Genomic DNA, 14573 nt, shown 5'->3' on the forward strand with positions numbered 1-14573 from the left:
CAGGTTACAAACGCAGTCTATAGACACAGTAGTGAGATAAGGTTTACAAACACAGTCTATAGACACAGTAGTGAGATACAGGTTACAAACACAGTCACTAGACACAGTAGTGAGATACAGGTTACAAACGCAGTCTATAGACAGTAGTGAGATACAGGTTACAAACGCAGTCTATAGACACAGTAGTGAGATACAGGTTACAAACGCAGTCTATAGACACAGTAGTGAGATACAGGTTACAAACGCAGTCTATAGACACAGTAGTGAGATACAGGTTACAAACACAGTCTATAGACAGTAGTGAGATACAGGTTACAAACGCAGTCTATAGACACAGTAGTGAGATACAGTTTACAAACGCAATCTATAGACAGTAGTGAGATACAGGTTACAAACGCAGTATATAGACAGTAGTGAGATACAGTTTACAAACGCAGTCTATAGACACAGTAGTGAGATACAGGTTACAAACGCAGTCTATAGACACAGTAGTGAGATACAGGTTACAAACACAGTCTATAGACACAGTAGTGAGATACAGTTTACAAACGCAGTCTATAGACACAGTAGTGAGATACAGGTTACAAACGCAGTCTATAGACACAGTAGTGAGATACAGGTTACAAACGCAGTCTATTGACACGGTTGTGAGATACAGGTTACAAACGCAGTCTATAGACACAGTAGTGAGATACAGGTTACAAACGCAGTCTATAGACACGGTAGTGAGATACAGTTTACAAACGCAGTCTATAGACACGGTAGTGAGATACAGTTTACAAACGCAGTCTATAGACACGGTAGTGAGATACAGGTTACAAACGCAGTCTATAGACACAGTAGTGAGATACAGGTTACAAACACGGTCTATAGACACAGTAGTGAGATACAGTTTACAAACGCAGTCTATAGACACAGTAGTGAGATACAGGTTACAAACGCAATCTATAGACAGTAGTGAGATACAGGTTACAAACGCAGTATATAGACAGTAGTGAGATACAGTTTACAAATGCAGCCTATAGTCAGTAGTGAGATACAGGTTACAAACGCAGTCTATAGACACAGTAGTGATATAAAGTTTACAAACACAGTCTATAGACACAGTAGTGAGATACAGGTTACAAACACAGTCTATTGACACAGTAGTGAGATACAGGTTACAAACGCAGTCTATAGACAGTAGTGAGATACAGGTTACAAACGCAGTCTATAGACACAGTAGTGAGATACAGTTTACAAACGCAGTCTATAGACACAGTAGTGAGATACAGTTTACAAACGCGGTCTATAGTCACAGTAGTGAGATACAGGTTACAAACATGGTCTATAGACACAGTAGTGAGATACAGGTTACAAACACAGTCTATAGTCACAGTAGTGAGATACAGGTTACAAACAGGGTCTATAGACACAGTAGTGAGATACAGGTTACAAACGCAGTCTATAGACAGTAGTGAGATACAAGTTACAAACACAGTCTATAGACAAAGTAGTGAGATACAGGTTACAAACACGGTCTATAGACACAGTAGTGAGATACAGGTTGCAAACGCAGTCTATAGACAGTAGTGAGATACAGTTTACAAACGCAGTCTATAGACAGTAGTGAGATACAGGTTACAAAAGCAGTCTATAGACAGTAGTTAGATACAGGTTACAAACGCAGTCTTTAGACAGTAGTGAGATACAGTTTACAAACGCAGTCTATAGTCAGTAGTGAGATACAGGTTACAAACGCAGTCTATAGACACAGTAGTGAGATAAAGTTTACAAACACAGTCTATAGACACAGTAGTGAGATACAGGTTACAAACACAGTCTATAGACACAGTAGTGAGATAAAGTTTACAAACACGGTCTATAGACACAGTAGTGAGATACAGTTTACAAACGCGGTCTATAGACACAGTAGTGAGATACAGGTTACAAACGCATTCTATAGTCAGTAGTGAGATACAGGTTACAAACGCAGTCTATAGACACAGTAGTGAGATAAAGTTTACAAACACAGTCTATAGACAGTAGTGAGATACAGGTTACAAACGCAGTCTATAGACACAGTAGTGAGATACAGGTTACAAACACGGTCTATAGACACAGTAGTGAGATACAGGTTACAAACGCAGTCTATAGACAGTAGTGAGATACAGTTTACAAACGCAGTCTATAGACAGTAGTGAGATACAGGTTACAAACGCAATCTATAGACAGTAGTGAGATACAGTTTACAAACGCAGTCTATAGTCAGTAGTGAGATACAGGTTACAAACGCAGTCTATAGACACAGTAGTGAGATAAGGTTTACAAACACAGTCTATAGACACAGTAGCGAGATACAGGTTACAAACACAGTCACTAGACACAGTAGTGAGATACAGGTTACAAACGCAGTCTATAGACAGTAGTGAGATACAGGTTAAAAACGCAGTCTATAGACACAGTAGTGAGATACAGGTTACAAACGCAGTCTATAGACACAGTAGTGAGATACAGGTTACAAATGCAGTCTATAGACAGTAGTGAGATACAGTTTACAAACGCAATCTATAGACAGTAGTGAGATACAGGTTACAAACGCAGTATATAGACAGTAGTGAGATACAGTTTACAAACGCAGTCTATAGACACAGTAGTGAGATACAGGTTACAAACGCAGTCTATAGACACAGTAGTGAGATACAGGTTACAAACGCAGTCTATAGACACAGTAGTGAGATACAGTTTACAAACGCAGTCTATAGACAGTAGTGAGATACAGTTTACAAACGCAGTCTATAGTCACAGTAGTGAGATACAGGTTACAAACACAGTCTATAGACACAGTAGTGAGATAAAGTTTACAAACACAGTCTATAGACACAGTAGTGAGATACAGGTTACAAACACGGTCTATAGACACAGTAGTGAGATACAGGTTACAAACACGGTCTATAGACACAGTAGTGAGATACAGGTTACAAACGCAGTCTATAGACACAGTAGTGAGATAAAGTTTACAAACACAGTCTATAGACAGTAGTGAGATACAGGTTACAAACACGGTCTATAGACACAGTAGTGAGATACAGGTTAAAAACGCAGTCTATAGACACAGTAGTGAGATACAGGTTACAAACGCAGTCTATAGAAACAGTAGTGAGATACAGTTTACAAACGCAGTCTATAGACACAGTAGTGAGATACAGGTTACAAACGCAGTCTATAGACACAGTAGTGAGATACAGGTTACAAACGCAGTCTATAGAAACAGTAGTGAGATACAGTTTACAAACGCAGTCTATAGACACAGTAGTGAGATACAGTTTACAAACGCAGTCTATAGACACAGTAGTGAGATACAGGTTACAAACGCAGTCTATAGACACAGTAGTGAGATACAGGTTACAAACGCAGTCTATTGACACGGTTGTGAGATACAGGTTACAAACGCAGTCTATAGACACAGTAGTGAGATACAGGTTACAAACGCAGTCTATAGACACGGTAGTGAGATACAGTTTACAAACGCAGTCTATAGACACGGTAGTGAGATACAGTTTACAAACGCAGTCTATAGACACAGTAGTGAGATACAGGTTACAAACGCAGTCTATAGACACAGTAGTGAGATACAGGTTACAAACGCAGTCTATTGACACGGTTGTGAGATACAGGTTACAAACGCAGTCTATAGACACAGTAGTGAGATACAGGTTACAAACGCAGTCTATAGACACGGTAGTGAGATACAGTTTACAAACGCAGTCTATAGACACGGTAGTGAGATACAGGTTACAAACGCAGTCTATAGACACAGTAGTGAGATACAGGTTACAAACACGGTCTATAGACACAGTAGTGAGATACAGGTTACAAACGCAGTCTATAGTCACAGTAGTGAGATACAGGTTACAAACGCAATCTATAGACAGTAGTGATATACAGGTTACAAACGCAGTATATAAACAGTAGTGAGATACAGTTTACAAATGCAGCCTATAGTCAGTAGTGAGATACAGGTTACAAACGCAGTCTATAGACACAGTAGTGAGTTAAAGTTTACAAACACAGTCTATAGACACAGTAGTGAGATACAGGTTACAAACACAGTCTATAGTCACAGTAGTGAGATACAGGTTACAAACACAGTCTATAGACACAGTAGTGAGATACAGTTTACAAACGCAGTCTATAGACACAGTAGTGAGATACAGGTTACAAACGCAGTCTATAGACACAGTAGTGAGATACAGGTTACAAACGCAGTCTATAGACACAGTAGTGAGATACAGGTTACAAACACAGTCTATAGACACAGTAGTGAGATACAGGTTACAAACACAGTCTATAGACACAGTAGTGAGATACAGGTTACAAACACGGTCTATAGAGACAGTAGTGCGATACAGGTTACAAACGCAGTCTATAGACAGTAGTGAGATACAGTTTACAAACGCAGTCTATAGACAGTAGTGAGATACAGTTTACAAACGGAGTCTATAGACAGTAGTGAGATACAGGTTACAAACACAGTCTATAGACACAGTAGTGAGATACAGGTTACAAACGCAGTCTATAGACAGTAGTGAGATACAGGTTTCGAGATACGCAGTCTCGAGATTCACACATTAGGCAACATGGAGCTAATGTTGGGTTACGCTCAGCCCAGCAGTAACCCAACAGTTGCTGTCTGAGGACATTAATACAAACCAAAACTCACATGTGTGCAGAAATAACAGTGGGATACGATTACTGGGGGACTTCTCACTCAACTCAAGCTTGCTAACAGTATGAATGAGAACGTAAGAATACAGATTTGTCATTTTAACTGAAATTAGGACTGGTGTTGCTTAAGACATTGTCGGTCAGTGTTTCTGTAAAAAACAAAAAACAAAGAATAACACTGATAGGATAATAATACTACTACGAATTCTGCTACTAATAAGAATATAAACCGCACTAAGGATTGATGAGCTGCCGGGTTCGTGAATATTAATCACTGCATTCGCTCAAACTGATTTGCTGAAATCAAAACGATGAGATTGCCGTTTGCGCATTAGTTTCTTGCTCATAAAGGCTGAATAGTTGAAATGAACTACATTATTTTTACAGGACAGTAAAAATAATATTGTTCACATGTAGCACATCAATGGACTACTTGCACAACTACTTCCGCGTTCTAGTTAGTGCATATCGGGAGTTCAGAGCACCTCCACACATGCAGATTATTATCAGTTTAATGGCTGCCATTGATTAAAACAGTGAATAATGATCTCTGTATTAATTATCTTGAGCCTGCTGAAATGTTCCTACAAATATATTTTCTTTCCAACTGTGCATTCTGAATAATAAATAGCTAAATACATTTATCCACTAAGCTGCGGCAGTCCTATATGCTCGTCTTCTCATGAACAGTTTTTTTCTCTTTCTGACATGTCATACCTTTTGGGTTTACATTTTTAAATGAAATTGAGTATTAAAAGGATTGCTTGTGTGCGCTGGTGCTCCAGTCTTTTAAAATGGGGTGCCCGAGGTGCCTGTGACCATGTTAAATAGGCTAGGCTATTTAATCAATAACGCACACAGCGTAGAGGAGAATGACACTCAACTACTTGGAATATTATAGCATTTTGGGCATAAACATGTAAATAGTGAAAAGATTGACATTGAAAAATGACACAGAATGGTTAAAATATTTAATCCCAATAAACAAATGTTGGTGGTTCGCACTGATGTTATTCCTCTGTTCTCACAGACTTCAGCGTCGCGGTCGCTTGTTTAGACGAACACTGACATCTCATTGATCACAGTACATTGAAAGTAAACATAACCAGAAATAAGTGAGGTGTACTTTATCATTAAAATATTATAAAGTTGTTGTAATTCGTGTCCAGGTGCAGGTCCACCATCTGATCTGGATCCGGCCGGGATCTGGCTGACTTCAGTAACAGGGAAGGGACTGCTTGACACTTCAGGACTGCTGTGTCGTCATGTCCAGGCGCAAGACCTTCATCAGATCTGGATACGGCCTGGATCCGGCGGACTGCGGCAAACCTCGGATAATCAGAGAGAGTAGTATTAGCGTAGACGCCATCCCTCTTACGATGTAACGAGTAGATCAGGATTTATGGTGAGTGTTCCCGGTTCCGGCTGACCTAAACTATACAGCCTAACATTGAATTATACACACGCACACTCACTCATTCAATCTCTCTCACACACACACACAAACACACACACACACACACACACACACACACACACACACACACACACACACACACACACACACACACACACACACACACACTCAATCTCACAGACACACACACTCACTCAATCTCTCTCACTCACACGTACACACACACACACTATCTCACTCTCTCTCACACACACACACACACTCAATCTCTCTCACACACACTCACACACTCCCTCACTCTCTCTCTCACACACACACACATACACACTCAATCTCTCTCAAACACACACACTCACTCACTCACTTGGGCCGATCTCGATTGCTCCTGTCTACCTCGCTGCTCTGCTGAGTTGGTTTGCGTCTGTAGCTTCGTATATCTTTCCGTTTTGAATCATTATTTACTATCATTCTCTGTTGTTTATATTGCTAAAATATAACTCACTCAACATCACATATTAACCCGACATCGCTAGCTTCAATCTAAATCGTTACTAGTACAACACGCTAGTAATTCGCTAGCCTGTTGGCGTGCCATCCGTGCACTCTTTATTTATTTATTTATTTATTTCGCTCATGTCTTTTACAAATCCATCAAAGCTGTGGTAAGTAGAATCAGTCAACAAGCACGGTAAGTCATGTCTTCTTCTCCTCTTATTGTCACTTGCACTTCATGTAACATGTATAGTATAGACTTCTCCGTCTGCATAGGATTTACATGTGATAAATGCAGGGAGATAGTCAGGCTGACGGAGAAGATTTCAGAACTAGATACACGCATCCAAACTTAATTGAGGATTGTAAGAGTGCAAGGGCTTTAGATACTGCTTTGGATGCGATTAGCTTAGAGAACACTGTACATTGTTCGGTTCCGGCTGAAGTAGAGCCAGTGCAGCAGGGCAATTGGGTGACGGTGAGCCGCTGTAGTTGCGGGACAAAACACCGCTCTTCCGTTCCGATTACAACATTAAACAGATTCTCCCCACTCAGTGAAACACCCACTTAGAATCCTGTTGAAAGTGCCCTAGTTATTGGCGATTCTATTACACGGAACGTGAAAATAGAGACACCAGCCACCATAGTCACATGTTTGCCGGGAACCAGAGCGCCTGACATCAAAGCAAATTTAAAAGTGCTGACTAATGCTAATCGTAAATTATCTAAGATTATTATTCACGTCGGCACTGATGATGTTCAACTAAGCCAGTCGGAGATCACTAAAATTAATGTTAAAGAGGTGTGTGAACTCGCAAGTACGATGTCAGGCACTGTAATTTGCTCTGGCCCCCTTTCTGTTTGCAGGAGTGATGAGATGGTTAGCAGATTGTCATCACTCAATGGCTGGCTGTCTAAGTGGTGTCCGCAAAATAATATAGAATTCATAGACAATTGGAAAAGTTTTTGGGGCAGACCTGACCTGTTGAAAAGAGATGGTATTCATCCCTCCTGGGATGGTGCTGCTCTTCTCTCTAGTAATATGGCACACAGTCTTAGAGACAAAACATGACAATCTGGGGCTCAGGTCAGGAAGCAGACAAACTGGCTAAACCGACCGTCTGCCAGCTGTCTCACGTCACCAAGGTCAGATAAATCCCATCACATAGAGCCCCTTTCACCAAGATATCATCATATAGAGACTGTGTCTGTTACCCGAATTAGGAAATACAAAAAACTTTGAAACCCATCTAAGGTTAAAAATTTAATTGATGTTCAACAAATAAAAAAACAGATTTAATACAAATGAACAAATGATAAAGCTTGGGTTGCTGAATATTCAATCCCTTACTTCAAAAGTACTAATTGTTAATGGTATGATTACAGACTATAACCTAGATGTGCTGTGTTTGACAGAAACCAAGCAATAACATTACTTTAAATGAGTGCACCCCCCAAGATTACGGTTATACACATTAACCCCGTCTGAAAGGCAAAGGGGGAGGTGTTGCTGTAATTTATAGTAATACTTTCAAAATTAGTCTAGTTTCAAATATAATTATTTAGAAGTGTTGTTGCTTAATGTAAAAATATATAGTGTAAATGATAAATCCCGTTTGAGATTTGTGCTGTATACAGGCCACCAGGGCACCATACAGATCAAATAATTTGCTGACTTTCTATCAGAGTTAGTACTGGCTGCAGATAAAGTACTAATTGTTGGTGATTTTAATATACATGTAGATAATGGAAAAGATGCATTGGGATTGGCATTTAAAGACATTCTTAACTCTATTGGAGTTAGACAACACGTGTCAGGACCTACTCATTGTCGTAATCATACTCTAGATCTAATATTATCACATGGAATCAATGTTGATGCTGTTGAAATTCTGCAGCAGAGCGATGACATCTCAGATCATTATCTAGTCTCGTGTAAACTTCATTTAGCCAAGGCTGCAAAGCCGACTACGTGTTACATGTATGTTAGACCTATCACTTCTGCCACTAAAGATTGCTTTATTAATAATCTTCCTAATCAGTTTCATCGTCTCAGCATCCCGGATAGCTTAGAAGAACTCGATATTGCGACAGAAACTTTTAACTCTCTCTTTTCCAGCACTTTAGACACAGTTGCTCCGTAGCACGCGCTACAGTGTTGCCCTTAAGAGAGCAGCCAGAAAAATGGAGCGCAACTGGAAGAAAACAAAACTAGAGGTATTTCGGATTTCATGGAAGGAGAGCTCGATTGCTTACAGAGAGGCTTTAAAAACTGCTAGATCTGCTTATTTTTCAACCCTATTAGAAGAAAATAAACAAAACCCAAGGTATTTATTCGAAACAGTGACTAAACTAACGAAAAAGAAAGCTTCAAGCCCAGAAGTTTCCAAGAAACACAGCAGTAATGACTTTATGAACTTATTTATCTTCCAAGATTGATAATATCAGGGAGAAAATTATAACTATGCAACCGTCTACTACAGTATCGCATCAGACAGTGCAGTGTAGTCTCACTGACGAAAAATGTTATTCATTCATTGCTATAGGAGAGGGTGAATTTTCTAAACTCATTAAATCATCTAAATCAACAACATGTATGTTAGACCCTATACCGACTAAACTATTGAAAGAGATGCTTCCAGAGGTCAAAGATCTTCTTCTTAATATCATTTATTCGTCTTCGTCATTAGGATACGTACCAAAAACTTTTAAGCTGGCTATGATTAAACCGCTTGTTAAAGAAATGCAACTTGATCCTACAGATTTAGTCAATTACACGCTGACCTCGAATCTACCTTTTCTGTCAAAGATACAAGAAAAGGCAGTATCCTCACAACTATGTTCCTTTTTAGTGCTTAGTGCTGCATTTGACACTATCAACCACAACATTCTTTTAAATAGACTCGAACATTATGTTGGCATTAGTGGAATTGCATTAGCATGGTTTAAATCATACTTATCTGACCGCTATCAGTTTGTAGCAGTAAATGAAGAGATGTCTTATCGGTCACAAGTTCAGTATGGCGTACCACAAGGCTCAGTACTAGGACCGCTGCTGTTCACTCTGTTAATGGTACCATTAGGAGATATCATTAGGAAACATGGAATTAGTTTTCACTGTTATGCTGATGATACTCAGCTCTATATTTCTTCAAGCCCTGACGAAATGTACTAATTCACCAAATTAATGGAATGCATAGCTGATATAAAAAATTGGATGACTAGTAATTTCCTACTACTAAATTCTAAAAAAACAGAGATTCTAATTATTGGACCAAAAACTTCCACACGTAATAACCTAGAATACTGTCTAACACTTGATAGCTGCTCTGTCAAGTCCTCGTCGTCGGTTAGGAACCTGGGCGTGCTCTTAATTATAGCCCTTCACATCTATTGCGATCTCAAAGTTCTGGCCAGTTGATAATACCTAGAATATCAAAACCGACTGCTGGCGGTAGATCCTTTTCCTATTTAGCACCAAAATTTTGGAACAGTCTTCCTAACATGGTCCGGGAAGCAGACACAGTCTGTCAGTTCAAAGCTAGACTAAAAACACATCTCTTTGGCTTAGCATTCACATAACACTCTATAGACTTCTATAATTCAATATTAGGCTGCATAGTTTAGATCAGCCGGAACCGGGAACACTCCCCATAAATCCTGATGTACTTTGTTACATCATAAGAAGGATGGCGTCTACGCTAATACTAGTCTCTGTTTATCCGAGGTTTGCCGCAGTCCGCCGGATCCAGGCCATATCCAGATCTGATGAAGGACCTTCGCCTGGACACGACGACAACGCAGTCCTGAAGTGTCAAGCAGTCCCTTCCCTGTTACTGAAGTCAGCCGGGTCCCGGCCGTATCCAGATCAAATGGTGGACCTGCGCCTGGACCCATCCATCCTTCATCAGCCCTGTGAAGGCCTCATCGACACGACAGCCATTGGCACTGATCCTCAACAATCTCGTCTCCATACCGGCGTGATGACTCCGACTTCCAACCAGATGATCTGCATAATATAATGTTCTGATCCAATCTGACCTCTGACCTGTAATGCTGCCTGGATCATAAACAGACACTGTTTGCTCGTTGGCCAGAGGAGAACTGGCCCCCCGACTGAGCCTGGGTTCTCCCAAGGTTTTTTCTCCATCCTGTCACTGATGGAGTTTTGGTTCCTTGCCACTGTCGCCTTGGCTTTTGGCTTGCTTAGTTGGGGACATTTAATATTCAACAATATTACTGATCCGCCTCACTTAAGGTTGACGCTGATGCAGTTTTCTTCTAGAAATAAACTTTGTTGTATTATTTTAATGTTATCACTGTAAAGCTGCTTTGATACAATCTATATTGTAAAAAGCGCTATATAAATAAAGGTGACTTGACTTAACAATCAAACTCTTAGATATTATTAATATTATTAATAAATTAATTCATAGATAGATAGATTACAAATATTAGATAGATAGATAGATAGATAAAAAGTTAGATGATAGATAGATAAGTTAAAAAGAAAGAAAGAGAAAGAAAGAAAGAAAGATTGTTTGTTAGAACCAAAGTTTAAAGAAGTTTTAAAAGCTTGAAGTTTGAAGGATTTCAGTTTGGTTGCAGTTGTAATTGTGTTGTTCATTTTTTGTTTGATTATTATTTATCTCCAGTATTTTGCAGACGACAAGGAGGAGGAGGATAAACAAATAAAAATAATAAAAATGTCTAATTATAGACCGATTTCTAAATTACCAATTTCAGCTAAAGTTTTAGAAAGTCTGGTTGGTGATCAGTTAAAGGACTATTTGGTTTCCAACCATATTTTGTCTGGGTTTCAAAGGCAGCACAGTACTACTAGTGCAACAATGAATGTCATTAATGACTTTATTGAAGCAATGGACTGTAAGAACACTTGTGTAGCTCTTTTTATAGATTTATCTAAAGCATTTGATACAGTGGATCATTTCATTTTACTGGAAAAGTTATATAATATATTTTTTTCTGACCATACTGTAGATTGTGCGATGGATTATCACGATCAATACCATTCCCAATTATCCTATATTCCCATCTAGAATATTTGGATAACTTTGCGGTAACTAAAGAGCCTATCCTTTAGTCGTGTCCTCAAGAGTTAGGTGATCAGTCTATACAAAATCGTATTCTTTTAAAATTAATAATAGATTTCCCCTTTGTATTATATGTCTACCTTTCGTGGTACTCTTCAACCGTGTTTGCAGTATAACAATCATGTCATATGCTGCCTCTTTGGCTAGGCTATTTGATCAGTCATATCTTACAGTGATTATCCTCATCTCGAGAGAATGCTCGCCTGCAGCTGTCATCTTCTCCAGAAAGGATCCTCCTGGTCCCGTTGGAAGAATATGACTCGTACTCAATAACCCAAGATTCAGTCAGATGATTATAATAAATGTTTTAACAAAATTTATTAAAAGAATCAAATGAAAGAAATACTTGCTACAGGTTATATATAAGTACCCTCTGACAGATGTGCACTAACTAGGCATCAATGCTTCTTGCGGTCAATAACTGTATGACAAATTGGCCGTCATTATCAGTGAGGAGGCACATTCATTGGCTTACGTTTATTCACAAGTCTATGCTGGATTTGCTTCCCTCTTACCTTTGCTCTTATATGTCTCGCAGCAGCTGTTCCTACAATTTGTGCTCTGGTAATTTGTATTCTTCATCTGAACCTACATCAACACCAGACACAACAAGTTTCTGCCATTTTACAATTTGCAATGTCTTGAAAGGGAAAGCAGCAGTTTAAAAAGTTAGGTTTGAACTGGTCCTGAGCGAGAGCTAGTTGCTTAGCACCAGCACTTCACCAGCCTAAACCAGCTCATGACCGGCTCAAACCAGCTTCAAAACATACCTAACCAGCACATGCTGTCTTTTTCATCAGGATCCATTTACACAATCTAAGATTGTATTAACTTTAAGATGCTTTAGGAGATACATTTAGTAAATTCCCTTTATTACTGGCCTTTAATTATCTGCCTTGGATAAGGAGATTCCATTCTCTGACCTATAATTAAAAAACAAACAAAAAATAAAATGAATAAGAATATTCAACACCTGTCGCAGGTACCAATCGGCAGAAATTAATTCTGAATTAAGAGATTAAAGAAATTTAAAAAATCGATACAAGCCTTACGCCCGTTTCACACAAACTCCTAGTGCGGTGTGCAACACACAGTGCGCACTGTGTGATGCGGTGTGTATACGGTACAGGAGCAGCACGCGCTACAGTGTTTTCACACATACTCCGTGTGCAGTGTGTATGCGGTGTGTGTTGCGGTGTGTATACGGTACAGGAGCAGCACGCGCTACAGTGTTTTCACACATACTCCGTGTGCAGTGTGTATGCGGTGTGTGTTGCGGTGCGTATACGGTACAGGAGCAGCACACGCTACAGTGTTTTCACACATACTCCGTGTGCAGTGTGTATGCGGTGTGTGTTGCGGTGTGTATACGGTACAGGAGCAGCACGCGCTAGAGTGTTTTCACACATACTCTGTGTGCAGTGTGTATGCGGTGTGTGTTGCGGTGTGTATACGGTACAGGAGCAGCACGCGCTACAGTGTTTTCACACATACTCCGTGTGCAGTGTGTATGCGGTGTGTGTTGCAGTGTGTATACGGTACAGGAGCAGCACGCGCTACAGTGTTTTCACTAGGTATGTAACGATTCACTCAACTCACGATGCGATACGATTCACGATACTGGTTTCACGATACGATTTTCTCACGATTTTTTAACAAGTGATTAATTTAAGAAATTATAAATGAAAAAGTGTCCCTTTTATTATTTCCCAGACAAAATGCTGCACATTTCTTTTTCATTTTAATTTGTCAACTAAAAAAACTACATTGAAATCCCTTCAAGGTTGTTTCAACTCAGTCTTTCTGTCTGTCTGGTCAAGAGGGTGGACACTGGTACCTTCGCACACTAAGTAAAAGACTGTAAAATTGGTACCACATTTAGAGGGGTTTTAATTTTGTTATAATTTGTATCATTACACTAGCAAGAGTAAAAAACAACAACACACATTTAGAAAAATATGCCATAACCATCAATAAATTATATATATAAAAATATATATATCCATGTACACATTTAGAGAAAGAGATAGTAAAATAAATACAACACCTGGTTGCCACGGAAACACTGATGCACCTCCGTGGCTCTCGCACTTGTCGTATTAATGCCTTTTACATCAAAACGGAGGTGACGTGCTTCTCACGGTGGTGATTATTATTAGTCTACGAAAAGTCAAAATGCCGCCACAGCTCCGATTTGAATGAGTCAATATCTACACTTGCCGTCGCCATGTGTTTGACGGCGCGTGCACACCAGTTTATGGCACACACTGGCGCGGCGCGAGCGGAGCAAACCGAGCGTTTTCAGTTTTCTGTGGAAGTTGAGTTTGGCTCACACAAGCTCAAGTTCCATGAATTAAGTGAAAACACTCGCTAGCTTCGCGCCAGTGTGTGCTTGCTGCTATTGTGCCCGTAAAGCGAGGTTCACAACTTCACAGTAGGCTACAGTAAACGCCCCTGCTTAAAAAGTGTATCGCGATTCGTTTAACAATTCAACCGACTTGAATCGTCACACATTTTTATCGATTTTCAACCGGTTGCGAGTGAATCGTACATACCTAGTTTTCACACATACTCCGTGTGCAGTGTGTATGCGGTGTGTGTTGCGGTGTGTATACGGTACAGGAGCAGCACGCGCTACAGTGTTTTCACACATACTCCGTGTGCAGTGTGTATGCGGTGTGTGTTGCGGTGTGTATACGGTACAGGAGCAGCACGCGCTACAGTGTTTTCACACATACTCCGTGTGCAGTGTGTATGCGGTGTGTGTTGCGGTGCGTATACGGTACAGGAGCAGCACGCGCTACAGTGTTTTCACACATACTCCGTTTGCAGTGTGTATGCGG

At 39.9% G+C, this 14573-nt stretch overlaps 1 pseudogene; it reads left to right on the top strand.

Moving 5' to 3' along the window:
• Positions 1-6172: 6172 nt before the first annotated feature.
• LOC143713533 (uncharacterized) lies at positions 6173-7688 on the top strand (annotated as a pseudogene).
• The last annotated feature ends 6885 nt before the right edge of the window (positions 7689-14573 follow it).

The sequence above is a fragment of the Siphateles boraxobius genome, unplaced genomic scaffold (assembly GCF_051911475.1).
Source record: "Siphateles boraxobius isolate OS27281-9 unplaced genomic scaffold, OSU_SipBor_1 52, whole genome shotgun sequence".
Lineage (NCBI taxonomy): Eukaryota > Metazoa > Chordata > Actinopteri > Cypriniformes > Leuciscidae > Siphateles > Siphateles boraxobius.